The following is a 20097-nucleotide window of genomic DNA, read 5'->3' on the forward strand; positions in this document are numbered from 1 at the left end:
ATCTGTGCTACTGTAAAATTTCAGCCGAATATTTTTTGAAAGAAATTTCATATACACTTCATAGATCATCTTGGCTTCTATCTAAGATTGATCTATTAAGAAATTCATCTCTAAAAACGATTTTATGTTGCTGTAAATTTTCGTCGTAACCTGCTGAAATTTTTCGACGAGAATTCTGCAATCGTAACTTGCACCAATTTCCTTGCTGTTATACTGCCGAAATTTTCTTGATTAAATTAGATATCCTTGCTGTCATATAAACTGTGATTTTGCTATCAATTCCCTCCTCAATTCTTTCAAGTTTTTGGTGGAAATTACGTCGAGAAACCGTTGTTTCTTCGACGATAATTCTACTCTTACAAGACAGTACATACTTGCTATAACATCCACTTATTTCTATCAAACCTTTGCTAGCATCTACCACAGATCCAAAACTTTCATCTACAGCCCTAAAACTCCACCAAACCACACCCTCGAACTGCACCCAAAATAGCCACAAAACAAGCCTAAACCGTAGCCTACATCCACCGATCTACCAACCCTTTCGACCAACACCTATCTCAACCAGTACGTGCCTTTAACCCGACAACAAAAGAGAGATCTTAACATCACAGATTTGACAGCATATACTATGGCATCTGAGGAGGTAATCAATGCTAAATTCGAAGCCTTCGAGGCGCGAATGGAGGATAAGATTCGGACGCTATTTACAGAACTCAGATTGGGCCGACCACTAAGCACGAAGAAATCACATCAAGGAGAGAGCTATGCCCAATCGCACCAAGCCCAAAGATATGACTTCCAAGAGAGGGGAAGCTCTATGACTGACCCCAACTATCCATGCATGAGAGTGGACTTCCCTATATGGGAAGGAGACCCGATTGGTTGGATCTCGCGCGCGGAGCGATATTTTCAGTACCACAAAACCGTGGATGCATCTATGGTGAAAATTGCAGCTATACATCTTGAAGGGGATGCTATACAGTGGTTTGACTGGTTTGAACAGACTTATGGAGTTCTTTCATGGCGACAATTCAAAGAAGGACTGCTAATCCGCTTCAGACCAACCGATTACGAGAATATTGACGGACAACTGGCAAAGATCCGACAAACCTCCACCATTCAGGAGTACCAAACTAGGTTTGAAAGGTTATCTAATCAAACTCGTGATTGGTCTCAAAAACAGCTATTGAGGACCTTCATTGAGGGCTTGAAGCCGGAGATCCGAGGAGAAGTTAAAGCGTGACAACCGTATACGCTAATGGCAGCCATCTCTTTCGCATGACATCAAGAGGAGCAATTGAACCATGAAGCTCGGAGGACTAGGGTCGCTTCTCAACCAGTAATATTGAAGCCCTCAGCCCCCCTTACTACCGACCAAGTTCCTACACCAAAGAGGTTAACAAGAGAAGAGCTTCGGGAGCGATATGCGAAGGGGTTATGTTGGCATTGTAACGAGCCGTGGAGCCGTGAGCATCGCTGTAGTAAAGGGAGACTTCTTATGATTGAACCAATAGAAGAAGAGGTCATTGAACATCCAAAAGAGAGCCTTGAACATAAAGAAGAAGATGCAGAAGAAGGGCCACAACCGATTGAAGTTATGGTACATGCACTAGCCGGCTACTCAAACCCGCAAACGATGAAAGTTGGAGGCCTTCTCAAACAACAACCGATCACTGTTCTCATCGACACAAGCAGTTCTAATAACTTTCTAAATAGTAAGGTTACTATCCAGATGGCCTTACCTATTGAGAATTGCAGCAGGTTTGACGTTAAGGTCATCGACGGACGGATTTTGAATTGTGATCGTAGGCGCCCGCAAGAGAAACTATTGCTGCAGGACCAAGAGATAATTATAGATTTCTTCCTTCTCCCTCTTAATGATCATGAGGCCATGCTCATAATTAAATGGTTGATGACATTAGGTGATATTTCTTGGAATTTTATGCAACTAATTATGAAATTTTACAGTAAGGAGAAACAGGTGATACTAAACGAGAAAAGTGAGGGCGACATAACGACGATTTGCACACAACAAATGAAGAAGATTTTGCATAAAGCATGCAGCGGCCTTTTGGTACAACTTGAGCAGCAAACTAAGGGAGAGCCAATTGAATTTGAAGATCCAAGCCTACTTCCTTTGCTTACTGAATTTTCAGATATATTTGATGAACCGCACAACCTATCTCTTACCAGTCGGCATGATCATTATATAACGATTCTTTCAGGTAAACCTCCAGCAAATACTCGGCCATATCAGTATCTACATCTCCAGAAGGATAAAATAGAAAGGAGTGTAAAAGAGATGCTCAAAACAGGAGTTATTCGGTCAAGTTGCAACCTCTACTCTTCACCGGTACTACTTGTACGCAAGAAGGATGGAACATGGAGAATATGCATTGATTATCGAGCTCTCAATGGCATAACCATCAAGAACAAATACCTTATTCCAATAGCAGATGAATTGCTAGATGTAAGGGAGCACAAATCTTCGCAAAGCCGGACCTTCGATCCGGGTATTATCAAATACGAGTGTATGAAGAAGTCATATCGAAAACTGCCTTTCGAACACACAACGGCCACTACGAATTTTTATTTTCTTCAACAAAAGGTAAAATATCTTGGGCATATCATATCAGAGGAAGGTGTGATGGTGGACCCCTTAAAAATTGAAGCAATGAAAAACTGGCCTACCCCGAGGAACATAAAATTACTACATGGCTTTTTGGGTTTAACAGGCTACTACCGTAAGTTCATGAAAAACTATGGAAAGATCAGTGCACCACTTACTTCCTTACTGGAAAAAGATGTCTTCCAATGGTCAGACAGAGCCTCCACTGCCTTCAACAAACTTAAGGCAGCCATAACGACGACGCCGGCGCTAACACTACCAGATTTCAACCAACCCTTCGTTATTGAGGCCGACGCATCTGGAGTCAGAATTGGAGTCATTCTCATGCAAGATGGTCGACCACTCATATACACTAGCAAGGCATTATCTCCCTCCTATAAAAATAAGTCAACATATGATAAGGAGATGCTCGCCATTGTGCGCGCAGCAACGAGGTGGAGACCCTACTTGATTGGTCGACGATTTCAAATTAAAACCGACCATAAAAGCCTCAAGTACTTTTTGGAGCGAAAGTTATTATCCCCTGAGTAGCAAAAATGGGTAACAAAACTTCTTGGATTTGATTATGAAATAACTTACAAAAGGTGGAAAGAGAATGTTGTTGCAGATGCGCTTTCGCAGCTACCTGAGCAAGCTAAATTTTCGATCGTTTTACTTCCAACCAACGACTTCCTTGAGGAGAATAAGATGGAATGGCAGGAATATTCAGAGACCAATAAGATAAAAAAAAAAAAAAATTTAGAGGAAGCACGAAGCTCCGTGGCTCATTACAATTAGAACTCAAAAGAATTATGCTATAAGGGACGCATTGTGCTTGTGACAAATTCTACTTGCATCTTCAAGAGCATATTTTGGACAAAGTTATTCCATATGCAGGGTACTAAATTGAAAAGGAGTACGACATATCACCCACAAACCAACAGCTAGACGAAAGTTTTAAATAGGTGCTTGGAGACAGCCCAAAGTCACCCACCAAATATGACTATCCAAAGAGAACTCCAGACCCAGCCAAGTGCCATTATTGATCGACGGATCGTGACTCGACGACGAGGACCCACTAATGAAGTGCTAATACAGTGGGCGAACCTACCAATAGAAGATGCCACTTAGGAGAACTATGACGACTTGAAGATCAAATTCCCAGAATTCACGAATAATCAGCCTCGAGGACAAGGCTGATTTGAAGAGGGCGGGTCTGTTAGGACTCTAGCTTAGAGAGTCCTAATTGAGAGGGATATTCATGTAAAACTGTTAGGACTCTAGCTAGGAGAGTCCTAATTGAGAGGGACATTTTGTTAGGACTCTAGCTAGGAGAGTCCTAATTGAGAGGGGCATTCATGTAGGAGGTGTTTTCTTAGAGAAGAATTAGGAGTTGTAAGGGAATAGGAGTCTTGAGTAGGAGTCCTATTAGGAGTTGGTTAGAAGTAAGAGTCTTAAGTAGGAGTCCTATTAGGAGTTAGGGTTTAGAAGCCCTATAAATAGTCATATATTCCTTCTCTTTTCATAAGCAATAGATGAATCTTTTCTGCCGCCTTTGAGCAGGAACTTGGAGAGAGGAACCCCTATAGAGTTCCAAGGAGGCCGATCCCCTAAAGAGATCAATCCCAAGTTTAGAATCTGCAAGAGTTCTAACATCGGTCAAACTTGACCTACTCCACTTTTGGCTTCCTCCACCGACGAGGTCACCGACATCAACTAGAGGCCTTCCTTCAATAGGCGAAGGCCAACCACCCTTTTACAGATTCACTCCTTTTAACGGGCTTAGGAGACAACCCTTACAGAAGTTTTCTCTCCTCTCTTTACAACTCAAACTTTGAAGAAAAGAAGGAGGAGAACTTTTGGTCTTTACAACAGTTTTGAGCTCTAAGAATCACAGAAAGATATCAAGATTTCGAGTATAAGTTGCTACCTTTCATTGCTGAATGGGTGGGGTATTTATAGGCCCCAACCCAGTTCAAATTTGGAGCTCAAAACTGTCAATTCCCGGAATTCCGGGATCAGGCGGTTGCACCTCCTGATTGGGGCGGTTGCACTGATAGGCAGAGCTCGAAGACTGAGCCTCTAGGCGGTGCCACCTCTGTTAGGGGCGGTTGCACCTCTCTACCAGAGCTCGAAGACCGAGCTCAGGCGGTTGCACCTCCTGACTAGGGCGGTTGCACCGCTTGGCAGAGCTCAAAACTTGAGCTTATGCGGTGCCATCTCTTGTCAGGAGAGGTTGTACCACCCAGTCTTGCTAGGAGTCTGAGCCCAGGTGGTTACACCTCCTGGTTGGGGCGGTTGCACCGCCCAGTCTCCCTGGGAGACTTAGCCCAGGCGGTTGCACCTCCCACAACAACCAGGGTCCGAATGGGTTGATCCATTCGGTCCAATTTGGGTTTTTCAGGAGCCCAATTGCCCCAAGATTAAGCTAATGGGATCACCTCCCATTTTCAACTTAATCATTAGTGCTAACTACGATAAATCCTAAGACAATTTCTGCAGCTTGCTCCGGTGCGTCAATCACATCTTCCGGCGAGTTTCCGGCGAACTTCCGTCGATCATCCGATGAACCCTCGGTGATTCTCCTGCGGACTTCCGGCAAACTCCTGGACTTGCGACGATCTACTTGGCAAGTTCTGACGAGCTTCTTTGGCAAGCTTCTGGACTTCTCGGATTTGTTCCCGCAGAACCTCCGACGACTGTCCGAACTTCCGTTGAGCTCTCGAACTCCCAACGTGATCATTGTCATGACTCCGGCGCAACTCCTGCTGCATGTCTTACTTTCATCGTAGTTAATCCTGCACACTTATCTCAACACATAGATTATACAACAAATGACAATTGACTTCATCATCAAAATCCGAGATTCAACAATCTCCCCCTTTTTGATGATGACAATCAATTGATAATGGAGTTAACCTTAACTCTCCCTGTCTACATGCCATACTTGAGATAAGTCATTCTTGAATTTAAAACCTTATAAATTCAATAGACATATTCCCATCATGATTCCTATCATGATGTATCTCTTTGAAGATGATGTCAAGTCTTGACATTCATTTACATTACAAGTTTGAATGATGGTAATAGTAGCAATTCATCATATTGTAAGATATCAACATGTAAAGCTGTGAAGTAAGATTTTGATATCATTACATGATGCACACATTTCTTATATTTAGCAAGTGTTATATTTCTATATATGGCATCTTTTCATATATCTCTTGATGATGCAGGCATAGCATAATCATAGCATCAGTGTTTATAGCATCAAATCAATTCATATATTTCTCCCCCTTTGTCATCAACAAAAAGCATGGTAGATGTGATACCAGGAGAACAATATAAGCAAGTTATCAAGCATATAAAGGAAGGCATGATACGTATAATGCTTTGAATACTTCTTCTCCCCTTTTTTGTTATAATCCTTTGTGCATGAAGGAGGAAAGTCATTTTATCAAATCCATTTCGAAAAAAATATTTTTCATAAAAGTGTGTTTGATTTTTGTCATTCCAACTGTTAAGCAAATCCGAAAATGAGATGAATTCTTTCATGCATTCGGACCAGATTATGCTACAAAAATCAAAACATTTCAACACATGGCAATCAAGTGATTTGATCATTCAATAAAGTCCGAAAAATAATTTTAACTAGTTTATCTATTCGAACACATCAACATTCCTGATCCTCTTCTTATGAAATCAAATTGTTCTTATCAAAACATGTCAGCTAGTTGATGTTTAGTATTAATGACAATGACTTATCAACTGCATTGGTATATCACTTTTTCAAACTATATTTATCATGGAAATCAAAGCACAAGGTTTTCAAAACTTTTAGTTTCAATATAAAATCCAAGATAACCATTTAGTTTTTATTTACCACAAGGCACAGGGCATATATTCACCACGATAGATGTTTACAACTCTACATATGCTCAAAATATATCAGGTAACCATATCAAGGATCAAGTCAAAGCACATCATGGTGGGTAACATAAGGAGTTTCAATAACAACATATGATTGTGTTCATACAAGCTCATTCATGAGGTGAAAAATTAAAGTGCCTAAACAAGGAGTCAAATTGATGATGAATTTGCTGCAGCTCAGATAGGATTTGATCTTGTCGTTGTTCAAGCCGTTCTTGTCTTTGTTCGAATCGGTCCATCTGAATCCCAATATCTTCGACAGATGATGTATGAGTATGCTCAAATGGATGTGTTTCCTCAAAGGGACAGATCGGAGGAGATTGGGTACCCCTAAATACTGGTGTTTCCGGTTCTGGTTCAGGTTGAGGGGGATCAGTTCTTCTTGGCATTCTAACCCAGTTACCGTTTCTATAAAAACATCTTAATCGGTGAAGTAGATTTTTATTAATTATGCTAAATCTATATACTTTTATTACTTCTTCTTTCGGTGGTATTAGAATATCGTAGGCTTTCATTATTCTAGTTATTATACCACCATATTAGAGCATCATGTCTTTCTTAGATAGTTCTAACATGTTTTGCTGGATAAGATAACCAAGACAGATGTCATGTCCTAAGAATTGACATGTTCCTGATGTGCTTTTTCTATCTAATCTACAGCCAGCAAAGTCCGCATCAGCATAAGCAATTAACTCAAGATTCTCTGATTTTGGGTACCATAATCCTAGATTTGTGGTACCATTAAGATATTTGAGTATTCTTTTAACTGCTTTGAGATGAGATATCTTAGGGTTTGATTGAAATCTAGCACAAAGTCCTACACTGAACATGATGTCTGGTCTAGTTGCAGTGAGGTAAAGTAAACTTCCTATCATACCCGTATAAGTTTTTTGATCGAAGCTTTCTCCACTTTCATCAATTTCTAACTTAGTGGAGGTGCTCATAGGAGTGTTAATAGCTTTTGAGTTATTCATATTAAACTTCTTTAGTAAATTCATAGCATATTTAGTTTGACTAATAAAGATGTCGTTGCTTAGTTGTTTGATTTGTAAACCTAAGAAGAATGTTAACTCTCCCATTAAACTCATTTCGAATTCAAGACTCATAGTTTTAGCAAAAGATTCACAAAGAGATTCATTCATTAAACCAAAGATAATATCATCAACATAAATTTGAACAATGAGAAAATTATTTTTAAAGTTCTTGATGAATAATGTAGTATCAACCTTGCCTTTTATGAAATTATTTTCAATAAGAAAAGAACTAAGTCTCTCATACCAAGCCCTTGGAGCTTGTTTTAAACCATAGAGAGCTTTAGTTAATCTAAACACATGATTAGGGAGACTATTATTTTCAAATCCAGGAGGTTGTTCAACATAGACTTCTTCGAAAATAAAGCCATTAAGAAAAGCGCTTTTAACATCCATTTGAAATAACTTAAAATTATTACTACTAGCGTAGGCAAGGAGCATCCTTATGGCTTCTAATCGAGCCACAGGAGCGAAGGTTTCTTCGTAATCGATACCTTCTTCTTGGTTGAAACCTTTGGCCACTAATCTAGCCTTGTTTCTAACCACGATACCATTTTCATCTTGCTTGTTTATAAAGACCCATTTAGTACCAATAACTAAATGGTCATTTGGCCTAGGAACAAGCGTCCACACCTCATTTCTCTCAAATTGATTCAATTCATCTTGCATTGCGATAATCCATGAATTATCTTTCATGGCTTCATCAACATATTTGGGTTCAATTTGGGAGAGAAAAGCGGCATTGGCACAAAAATTTTTAAGAGAAGATCGTGTTTGAACCCCCTTTGATGTGTCTCCTAAGATTAGCTCCTTAGGATAAGCATCTACATACTTCCAATCCTTAGGTAAGGAAATCTGGGAATTGGATGCATCCAAGTTGCTAGTTGGAGACGGGGTTTCATTTAAATTCAAAGAATCAAAATTAACATCATCATCAAGATCATTTTTCCTAATTTCGGAAATCTCATTGACAACAACATGAATGGATTCTTCAATAATTAAAGTTCTTTTATTGAAGATACGAAAAGCTTTAGAGACCAAAGAATAACCAAGAAAGATTCCTTCATCGGATTTAGCATCAAATTTTCCTAAGTTATCCTTTTCATTCAAGATAAAACACTTACACCCAAAGACTTTAAAATATGAAACATTGGGTTTTTTGTTATTCCATAACTCATAAGGAGTTTTGGTGAGTAAGGGTCTTACTAGAACTCTATTCAAAATATAGCATGCAGTGTTTATGGCTTCGGCCCAAAAGTATTTGGATAGGCTATGTTCATTCAACATGGTTCTTGCCATTTCTTGTAAATTTTGATTTTTTCTTTCTACTACCCCATTTTGTTGAGGATTTCTTGGAGTAGAGAAATTATGGTTGTTGTATCCATTGAGTTCACAGAATTCTTGGAAATCATAGTTTTGAAATTCTCCACCATGATCACTTCTAATTGACGAAATCATAGAACCCTTCTCATTTTGAACAAGTTTACAAAACTTGGTAAAATATCTAAAGCATTCATTTTTCTGTTTTAAGAAGTAGGTCCATGTATATCTGCTATAGTCATCAACAATGACAAAGGCGTATTTGCTACCTCCTAGACTCGATGTAGAGATTGGTCCGAACAAGTCCATATAGATCAATTGTAAGGGCCTAGAGGTGCTTATTTGATTCTTAGTTTTGAAACTACCATTAATTTGTTTACCTAATTGGCAAGCATCACATACATTATCTTTGATGAACTTGATATGAGGAATTCCTCTTACAAGTTCTTTAGATGATATTTGAGTGATTAGTTTCATGCTAGCATGACCTAATCTTCTATGCCATAGCCAAGCATCCTCATTCAAAACAGAAAAACATATTTCATTACACAAATCATTGATGTCAATAGTGTATACGTTATTTTGTTTTAATGCAATCATAGACATGTTTTTATGTGGTTTTTCAATGATGCAAGCATTAGATTCGAATTTGACAATGTATCCTTTATCACATAATTGACTAATGCTCAAGAGGTTATGTTTTAAACCATCAACTAACAAAACATCTTCAATAAAGAAGTTGGATTTGTTACCTATGGTTCCTTTGCCAATGATTTTACCCTTGTTGTTGTCTCCGAAGGTGACATAGCCTTCGTCTATGCTAGTAAGCTTAGAGAATTGAGATGGATCTCCAGTCATATGCCTTGAGCATCCACTATCAAGGTACCATCTCTTGCTCCTAGCTTGCGATGGTATGGGTTTCTACAAGAAAGGATGATTTTTAGGTACCCATTTGCTTTTGGGCATCTCAACAATAGATCTACATTGTCTATCATGTTGCATAGAATTTATCATGGTTCCTTTAGGAACCCAAATCAATTTGTTTGGACTAATTTTCTTGAATGGACAATAGTGCGTATTGTGTCCAAATTTGCAACAAAAGTTGCATTTGGTTTGGTGTTAAACATGTAAGATGGGGCCTTTTATGAAGGTGGTTCGATTTTGGTGAGAACTTCTCACAAATCCAATTCCACTCCTTTTTGGAATGTGACCCTTGTTTGCAAGGATCATGTTAAATGACTTGCTACCAACCTCGAATTTCTGCAAGGTGTCTTTAAGTAGCAAGTTTTCTTTTTGGAGAGATTCTAGATCATGGCATTTAATGCATGGATCTAAACTATCATGATATTCAGTTTTTAACTTATCAAAATCACAAGTAAGACTATCATGCTCCTTTTTTAGCAATTTATATTTTCTATTGATAATCTTGCATTCATCAAATAAGTCATGGAAGGCATTTAATTTATCGAAAGATAAATCTGCATCTAATAAATTTGTTACCTCCTCTCCGATGGCCATTAAGGCATAATGAGCAACTTGCTCGATATTGGACTCCTCTTCTTCGGACGCGCTCGAATCATCCCATGTTGCTTTGAGCGCCTTCTTCTTTGTTGTTCTCTTTTTGACTTGGGGATAATCACTCTTGTAGTGTCCCGGCTTTTTGCACTCATAGCAAATAACTTAGTCCTTCTTGGGTTCAAGTTTATTTTTAGAGTCATTCTTAAACTTGTTTCTTTTAATGAATTTTTTAAATTTTCTTATTAGAAGTGCCAAGTCATCGTCACAGTCCTCATCACTTGAGTTTTCTTTCAAGTGGTCTTCCAAAGTTCTAAGTGTCATATCCTTCCTGTTCTTTGGAAGGATGTCTTCTTGCTCTTCATGAGCTTTGCAAGTCATCTCGTAGGTCATTAATGACCCAATTAGTTCTTCAAGAGGGAAGTTGTTTAGATCTTTCGCCTCTTGAATAGTAGTGACTTTAGGATCCCAACTCTTAGGAAGGGATCTTAGAATCTTATTTACGAGCTCAAAATCCGAAAAACTTTTTCCGAGTCCTTTTAGACCGTTGACGACATCCATGAAATGGGTAAACATGTCGCCAATAGTCTCACTCGGTTTCATCTGGAAAAGTTCAAAAGAGTGTAACAAAAGATTGATTTTTGACTCTTTCACTCTACTTGTGCCTTCATGAGTCACTTCGAGCGTGTACCAAATATCAAATGTGGTTTCACAAATCGAAACACGATTAAACTCATTTTTATCAAGTGCACAAAATAAGGCATTCATAGCCTTTGCATTAAGAGCGAAAGCCTTCTTCTCCAAATCATTCCAATCGATCATTGGAAGAGAAGACTTTGAAAAACCATTCTCGACAAGATTTCAAAGTTCAAAATCCATAGAAATAAGAAAGATCCTCATTCGGGTCTTCCAATAGGTGTAGTCCGTCCCATTGAACATGGGTGGACGTGTAATAGAATGGCCCTCTTGGTTTCCGGCGTAAGCCATCTCTCTTGGGTTTTAATCCGTTTGAGAGTTAACCGAGCTCTGATACCAATTGTTAGGATCAAGAGCACTAAGAGGGGGGGGGGGGGGGGGGTGAATTAGTGCAGCGAAAATTTTTCAGCGATTAAAACGAAAGCTGCGTTCGTTCGATAAAAACGATTTCGATGTGAAAGCCGATTCTAAGATTACTTTAACTTGAGATTAAGCGAGAAGACGTTAAAATAGATCTACGAAGGCAGTTTGCAGTTTATGATGGAAAGCATAATACAAGCGCAAACTGAAAAGCGACGTTCGTACGATAAAAGCCGATTTACGTCTAAACGCAGATTTGGAAAGTTCTGAACTTAGAAACTTGTTCGTAAGATCACAGAAGGCAGTAAACAGTTATGATTGAAATCAAAACATAAACGTAAACTGAAATATGATGATCGTACAGAAAAACGATTTACGTCTAAACGCAGATTCGGAAAGTTCTGAACTTAGAAACTTGTTCGTAAAATCGCAGAAGGCAGTAAGCTATTGAGAAGTTTGCAGTGAAGGTAAAATGCTCAAAGGAAATGCAAACCGAGATTTAGAGTGGTTCGGTCAATCTTGACCTACTCCACTTTTGGCTTCCTCCACCGACGAGGTCACCGACGTCAACTAGAGGCCTTCCTTCAATAGGCGAAGGCCAACCACCCTTTTACAGATTCACTCCTTTTGACGGGCTTAGGAGACAACCCTTACAGAGGTTTTCTCTCCTCTCTTTACAACTCAAACTTTGAAGAACAGAAGGAGGAGAACTTTTGGTCTTTACAACAGTTTTGAGCTCTAAGAATCACAGAAAGATATCAAGATTTCGAGTGTAAGTTACTACCTTTCAGTGCTGAATGGGTGGGGTATTTATAGGCCCCAACCCAGTTCGAATTTGGAGCTCAAAATTGTCAATTCCCGAAATTTCGGGATCAGGCGGTTGCACCTCCTGATTGGGGCGGTTGCACCGCCTGGCAGAGCTCGAAGACTGAGCCTCTAGGCGGTGCCACCTTTGTCAGGGGCGGTTGCACCTCTCTGCCAGAGCTCGAAGACCGAGCTCAGGCGGTTGCACCTCCTGACTGGGGCGGTTGCACCGCTTGGCAGAGCTCGAAACTTGAGCTCAAGCGGTGCCACCTCTTGTCAGGAGAGGTTGCACCGCCCAGTCTCGCTCGGAGATTGAGCCCAGGCGGTTGCACCTCCTGGCTGGGGCGGTTGCACCGCCCAGTCTCCCTGGGAGACTTAGCCCAGGCGGTTGCACCTCCTGGCTTGGGCGGTTGCACCTCCCATAGCAACCAGGGTCCGAATGGGTTGATCCATTCGGCCCAATTTGGATTTTTCAGGGGCCCAATTGCCCTAAGAATAAGCTAATGGGATCAACTCCCGTTTTCAACTTAATCATTAGTGCTAACTACGATAAATCCTAAGACAATTTCTGCAGCTTGCTCCGGTGCATCAATCGCATCTTCCGGCGAGTCTCCGGCGAACTTCCGTCGATCATCCGATGAACCCTCGGTGATTCTCCTGCGGACTTCCAGCAAACTCCTGGACTTGCGACGATCCACTTGGCAAGTTCCGACGAGCTTCTTTGGCAAGCTTCTGGACTTCTCGGATTTGTTCCCACAGAACCTCCGACGACTGTCCGAACTTCCGTTGAGATCTCGAACTCCTAACGTGATCATTGTCATGACTCCGGTGCAACTCCTGCTGTATGTCTTACTTTCATCGTAGTTAATCCTACACACTTATCTCAACACATAGATTAGACAACAAATGACAATTGACTTCATCATCAAAATCCAAGATTCAGCATATACAATCCAGAATTTTTAACTTCTTGTTTTTGCCAAATGACACACTCAGCATTGCTTTACATGTCTCTCCACATCTCTAAACATCTTAGGCCAATAAAAGTTTGATTGAATATGAGTTAGAGTCTTGTCTCTTTCGAAATGTCCACCCAAACACCATCGTGAGCTTCAGCTAGAGTTACTTGTCTCAAAGAACAAGATGGAATACATAAAACATTAGCTCGAAAAAGAAAACCATCATAGATAGAAAACTATTGAAAGGAACCTAATTTGTAATTCTATCATATTGAGTCGAAATCCACATCATTCTCATAGAGATCTTTGAATGTTTCAAATCCAACCACTTTGACTTTCATTACTGATAATAAAGAATGCTTTCTGCTCAATGCGTTAGCAACTATAATTTGAACACTAGATTTGTGCTTAATTGTAAAGTTATAAGATTGCAAAATCTCCACCCAAGCTGTATGTCTCTTGTTTAGCTTATGCTGGTGATTAATGAACTTTTATGCCTTATGATATATAGGACAAATGGCTTGGTAAAAAGATATTAACTCTAATGAGATAAAACTCGATAAATGACATAAAACTCCTTGTCATAGCTAGAATATTTCTTTCTCATATCATTTAGTGTTTCACTAAAAAATGCAATAGGTTTTTCGTCTTGACTCAAAACAAGACCAATTCCCATATTAGATTCATTACATTCAACCTCAAACACATATCAAAATTTGGTAGAACTAAATTAGGAGCTTCGGTCACCTTTCTTTTTAAAAGCTCAAAAGCATCACTAGCCTCACTAGTCCATTTAAATTTATCACATTTTAGATATTCGGTGATTAGAGCGACAATAGAGCTGAAACCCTTGATGAATCTTCTGTAAAAGGAAGTTAAGCCATGGAAACTCCTCACATCATACAATGAAGCAAGTGTTGGCTAATTGAGAATCGCTTCTACCTTACTTTGATCCATCATGATTCCATCTTTTGAAACAACGTACCCCAAAAACATAACACTAGAAGTAAAGAAATCACACTTCTTTAGATTAGCATAAAGCTTTTATTGCCTTCAAATAAGAAAGATCTCTTTCAGATGGTTCACATTCTCCTCTTTGCTCTTGCTGTACACCAATATATCGTCAAAATAAACTACAACAAATATTCCAATGCAAGACTTAAGTATGTGATTTATAAATCTCATGAAAGTGCTAGGAGCATTAGATAGCCCAAATGGCATAACCAACCATTCATATAAGTCTTCTCTAGTTTTAAATGCTATTTTCCACTCATCTCCGGGCCTCATTTTTATTTGGTTATAGCCACTTCTCAAATCAATTTTAGAGAAAATATAAGTGCCAGACAATTGATCAAGTAAATCATCTAACCTTGGAATAGGAAAATGATAGTTCACTGTGATTTTGTTGATGATTCGACTGTCCACACATATTCTCCGAGAACCATTATTCTTAGACACCAACAAGGCTGGAACTGCATAAGGACTCGTGATCTCCTGAATCAATCCCTTTTCCATCAGCTCATCCACTTATCTTTAAAGTTCTCCATGCTCCTTAGGACTCATTTTGTAGGCTACCTTGTTAGGTAGAATAGGCCCGAGAATAAGATCAATATGATGCTGGATGTCTCTCAAAGGTGGAAGGTCTGTTAGAACCCTTGCAGATTCTAAACTTGGGGTTGATCTCTTTAGGGGATCGGCCTCCTTGGAACTCTATAGGGGTTCCTCCCTCCAAGTTGCTGCTCAAAGGCTGCAGAAAAGATTCATCTATTGCTTAAGAAAAGAGAAGGAATACATGGCTATTTATAGGGCTTCTAAACCCTAACTCCTAATAGGACTCCTACTTAAGACTCTTACTTCTAACCAACTCCTAATAGGACTCCTACTCAAGACTCCTATTCCATTACAACTCCTAATTCTTCTCTAAGAAAAAATCTCCTACATGAATGCCCCTCTCAATTAGGACTCTCCTAGCTAGAGTCCTAATAGAATGTCCCTCTCAATTAGGACTCTCCTAGCTAGAGTCCTAATAGAATGTCCCTCTCAATTAGGACTCTCCTAGCTAGAGTCCTAACAGTTTTACATGAATGTCCCTCTCAATTAGGACTCTCCAAGTTAGAGTCCTAATAGACCCGCCCTCTTCAAATCAGCCTTGTCCTCGAGGCTGATGATTCGTGAATTCTGGGAATTTGATCTTCAAGTCGTCATAGTTCTCCCAAGTGGCATCTTCTGTTAGTAGGTTTGCCCACTGTATTAGCAATTCAGTAGTGGATCATCGTCGTCGAGTCACGATCCGTCGATCAATAATGGCACTTGGCTGAGTCTGAAGTTCTCCTTGGGTAGTCATATTTGGTGGGTGGCTTTAAGCTGTCTCCAAGCACCTATTTACAACTTCCGTCTAGCCGTCGGTTTGTGGGTGATATGCCATACACCTTTTCAATTTAGTACCCTGCAAATGGAATAACTTTGTTCAAAATCTGCTCGTGAAGATGCAAATAGAATTTATCATAAGCATAATGCGTCCCATATAGTGTAATTCTTTTGAGTCCCAATTATAATGAGCCACGGAGCTTGGTGCTTCCTCCAATTTTTTTTTATTTTTTTTTTTCTTACTAGTCTCCGAATCTTCCTGCCATTCCATCTTAATATCCTCAAGGAAGTCGCTGGTTGGAAGTAAAACGACCAAAAATTCAGCTTGCTCAGGTAGTTGCGAAAGCGCATCTGCAACAATATTCTCTTTCCATATTTTGTAAGTTATTTCATAATCAAATCCAAGAAGTTTTGTTACCCATTTTTGCTGCTCGGGGGAAGATATCTTCTGCTCCAAGAGATATTTTAGGCTTTTATGGTCGGTCTTGATTTGAAAGTATCGCCTGATCAAATACAATGTCCACCTCGTTGCTGCGCGCACAATGGCGAGCATCTCCTTATCATATGTTGACATATTTTGATAGGAGGGAGATAATGCCTTGCTAGTGTATGCGAGTGGTCGACCATCTTGCATGAGAATGACTCCAATTCTGACTCCAGATGTGTCGGCCTCAATAATGAAGGGTCGGTTGAAATCTGGTAGTGTTAGCACCGGCGTCGTCGTTATGGCTGCCTTAAGTTTGTCGAAGGCAGCGGAGGCTCTGTCCAAACATTGGAAGACATCTTTTTCTAGTACGGAAGTAAGTGGTGCACTAATCTTTCCATAGTTTTTCACGAACTTGCGGTAGTAGCCTGTTAAACCCAGAAAGCCATGTAGCAATTTTATGTTTCTCGAGGTCGGCCAGTTTTGCATTGCTCCAATTTTGAAGGGGTCCACTGCCACACCTTCCTCTGATATGATATGCCCAAGATATTCCACCTTTTGTTGAAGAAAGCAAAAATTCGTGCTTGTTGTGTGTTCAAAAGGTGGTTTTCCGTATGTCTTCTTCGCATGCTTGTATTTGATGATACCCGGATCAAAGGTCCAGCTTTGTAAAGATTTGTGCTCCCTTTCATCTAGCAATTCATCTACTATTGGAATAAAGTATTTGTCCTTGATGATTATGCCATTGAGAGCTCGGTAATCAACACATATTCGCCTTGTTCCGTCCTTCTTGCGTACAAGTAGCACCGGCGAAGAGTAGAGGTTGCAACTTGGCCGAATAACTCCTGTTTCGAGAATCTCTTTTATAATCCTTTCTATTTCATCCTTCTGGAGATGTGGATACTGATATGGCTGAGTATTTGCTGAAGATATGCCTGGAAGAATCATTATACAATGATCATGCCGACGGGTAAGAGGTAGGTTGCGCGGTTCGTCAAATATATTTGAAAATTCAGCAAGCAAAGAAAGTAGATTTGGATCTTCAAATTCTGTTGGCTCTCCCTTGGTTTGATGCTCAAGTTGTACCAAAAAGCCGCTGTATGCTTTATGCAAAACATTCTCCATTTGTTGTGTGCAAATCGTTGTTATGTCGCCCCCACGTTTCCCGTGCAATGTCACCTGTTTCTCCTTACTGTAAAATTTCATAATTAGTTTCATAAAATTCCAAGAAATATCACATAATGTCATCAACCATTTAATTCTAAGCATGGCCTCATGATTGTTAAGAGGGAGAAGGAAGAAATCTGCAATTATCTCTTGGTCCTGCAGCAATAGTTTCTCCTGCAAGCGCCTATGATCACAATTCAAAATCCGTCCGTCGGTGACCTTAACATCAAATCTGCAGCGATTCTCGATAGGTAATGATATCCGAACAGCAAGCTTACTATTTAGGAAGTTAGTAGTACTGCTCATGTCGATGAGAACAGTGATTGGTTGTTGTTTGAGAAAGCCTCCAATTTTCATCGTTTGCGGGTTTAAGTAGCCAGCGAGTGTATGTACCGTAACTTCGGTCGGTTGTGGCTCTTCTTCTGCATCTTCTTCTTCATGTTCAAGGCTCTCTTTTGGATGTTCAATGACCTCTTCTTCTATCGGTTCAATCATAGGAAGTCCCCCTTTACTACAGCGATGCTCACGACTCCACGGCTCGTCACATTGCCAACATAACCCCTTCGCATATCGCTCCCGAAGCTCTTCTCTTGTTAACCTCTTTGGTGTAGGGACTTGGTCGATAGTAGGGGGGGCTAAGGGCTTCGATATTACTGGTTGAAGAGAGACCCTAGTCCTCCAAGCTTCATGGTTCAATTTGTTGAATCTCAGATTTTGATGATAAAATCAATTGATGGGTTAATTGATCTAATCCATATTATTGAGCTAAGTGTGCAGGATTAACTACGATAACCAGAAAATACAAATCAAGTATACCGGAGTCAAGTTCGATTGACGTTTAAGAGTCCGAAGAATCGTCGGAGATATTACCGGAACCAATCGAGAAGAAATCGGGAACCTGTCGGAATTTTCGGAAGTTCGCCGAAGAGATCGTCGAAGGTTCACGGAGATCACCGAGAAGGCTCGGCTACTCGTTAAAGTCATCACAAGTTCGAGAGCTTGCTAGGAGTCCGTCGGAAGAAGTTCGTCGGAAAGCTCGCCGAAACAAGACTCGACGTTCGTGGTTGAAAGCTTGCTTAGGATGTGTTTTTTTTTGTTATGTAGTTCACTTGTAATTAGGATTAGGATTAAGAAATAATCCTATATCCTGGTTAGGGGCCAACTGGGCCCAAAATCAGATATGGTTTGGGCAAAAATTAAGCCAAACCAGTGAAATTGGAGAGCCAGGCGGTGGCACCGCCTGGCTGGGCGGTGACACCTCCTGGGCTGGGCGGTTGCACCGTCCAGCACCCGAGCGCTGGGCGGTGGCATCGCCAGCATCGGGAACCCAAAGAGAATTCAAATTTTGGAGCCCAAATTTTAGAGCCCAAATTTGAATCCTCTTGAGGCCTATAAATACCCCTCAAATCTCAACTGAGATTACAACTTTTGAGAAGCATTTGATTGAGAGAAAAGTCTTAGAAAGTCTTAGCAAGTCTTGTTTTCAATTTGCTAGAGAGTTCTCCTCCTTCTTTCTTATTGAAAATTTGTAAGAGGTTGAACTGCTTGTAAAAGGTTGTAAGAGGGGTATTTACCCTTCCATTTCAAGAGATTTGCTAGTGGAAGGTGGGAGCCTCATCGAAGAGGGGTCTCGCAAGTGGATGTAGGTCATTTGACCGAACCACTCTAAAATTGGCGTAATCTCTGGTTTGCATTTCATTATTGCTATTTACATTACTGCAAACCTTCTTACATGCTGTAGTTCCTTATTACCTTTGCTGCGCAACTTTAAGAATACACTTTCGAGTTAAGCTTTTCAAGTTCCGTTCTTATCGTACGAAAGATTTTTCTAAAACCGAAGTTTTAATCCGCTGCACTAATTCACCCCCCCCCTCTTAGTGCCGCTCCGATCCTAACACAATTGCTCCTCTTGATGTCGTGCGAAAGAGATGGCTGCCATAAGCGTATACGGTTGTCGCGCTTTAACTTCTCCTCGGATCTCCGGCTTCAAGCCCTCAATGAAGGTCCTCAATAGCTATTTTTGAGACCAATCATGAGTTTGATTAGATAACCTTTCAAACCTGGTTTGGTACTCCTGAATGGTGGAGGTTTGTTGGATCTTTGCTAGTTGTTCGTCAATATTCTCGTAATCGGTTGGTCTGAAGCGAATCAGCAGTCCTTCTTTGAATTGTCGCCATGAAAGGACTCTATAAGTATGTTCAAACTAGTGAAACCACTGTATAGCATCCCCTTCAAGATGTATAGCTGCAATTTTCACCATAGATACATCCGCGGTTTTGTGGTACCGAAAATATCGCTCCGCGCGCGAGATCCAACCAATCGGGTCTCCTTCTTCCCATCTAGGGAAGTCCACTCTCATGCATGGATAGTTGGGGTTGGTCATAGAGCCTACCCTCCCTTGGAAGTCATCTCTTCGGGCTTGGTGTGATTGGGCAAAGCTCTCTCCTTGATATGATTTCTTCGGGCTTAGTGGTCGGCCCAATCTGAGTTCGGCAAAGAGCGTTTGAATCTTATCCTCCATTCGTGCCTCCAAGGCTTCGAATTTAGCATTGATTGCCTCCTTAGATGCCATAGTATATGGCCCCAAATCAATGATGTTAAGATCTCTCTTTTGCTATTGGGTTAAAGACATGTATAGGTTGAGAGAAGTGATGGTCGAAAGTGTTGGTGGATTGGTGGATGTAGGCTGCGGTTTAGGCTTATTTTGTGGCTGTGTTGGGTGTAGTTTGAGGGTGTGGTTTGGTAGAGTTTTAGGGCTGTGGATGAAAGTTTTGGATCTGTGGTAGATGGTAGCAAAGGTTTGACAGAAATCCGTGAAAGTTGCAGCAAGTATGTGCTGTCTTGTAAGAGTAGAATTGTCGTCGAAGAAACAACGGTTTCTCGACGTAATTTCCACCAAAAACTTGAGAGAAT

Source organism: Musa acuminata, chromosome BXJ1-8, assembly GCF_036884655.1.
Source record: "Musa acuminata AAA Group cultivar baxijiao chromosome BXJ1-8, Cavendish_Baxijiao_AAA, whole genome shotgun sequence".
Taxonomy (NCBI): Eukaryota; Viridiplantae; Streptophyta; class Magnoliopsida; order Zingiberales; family Musaceae; genus Musa; species Musa acuminata.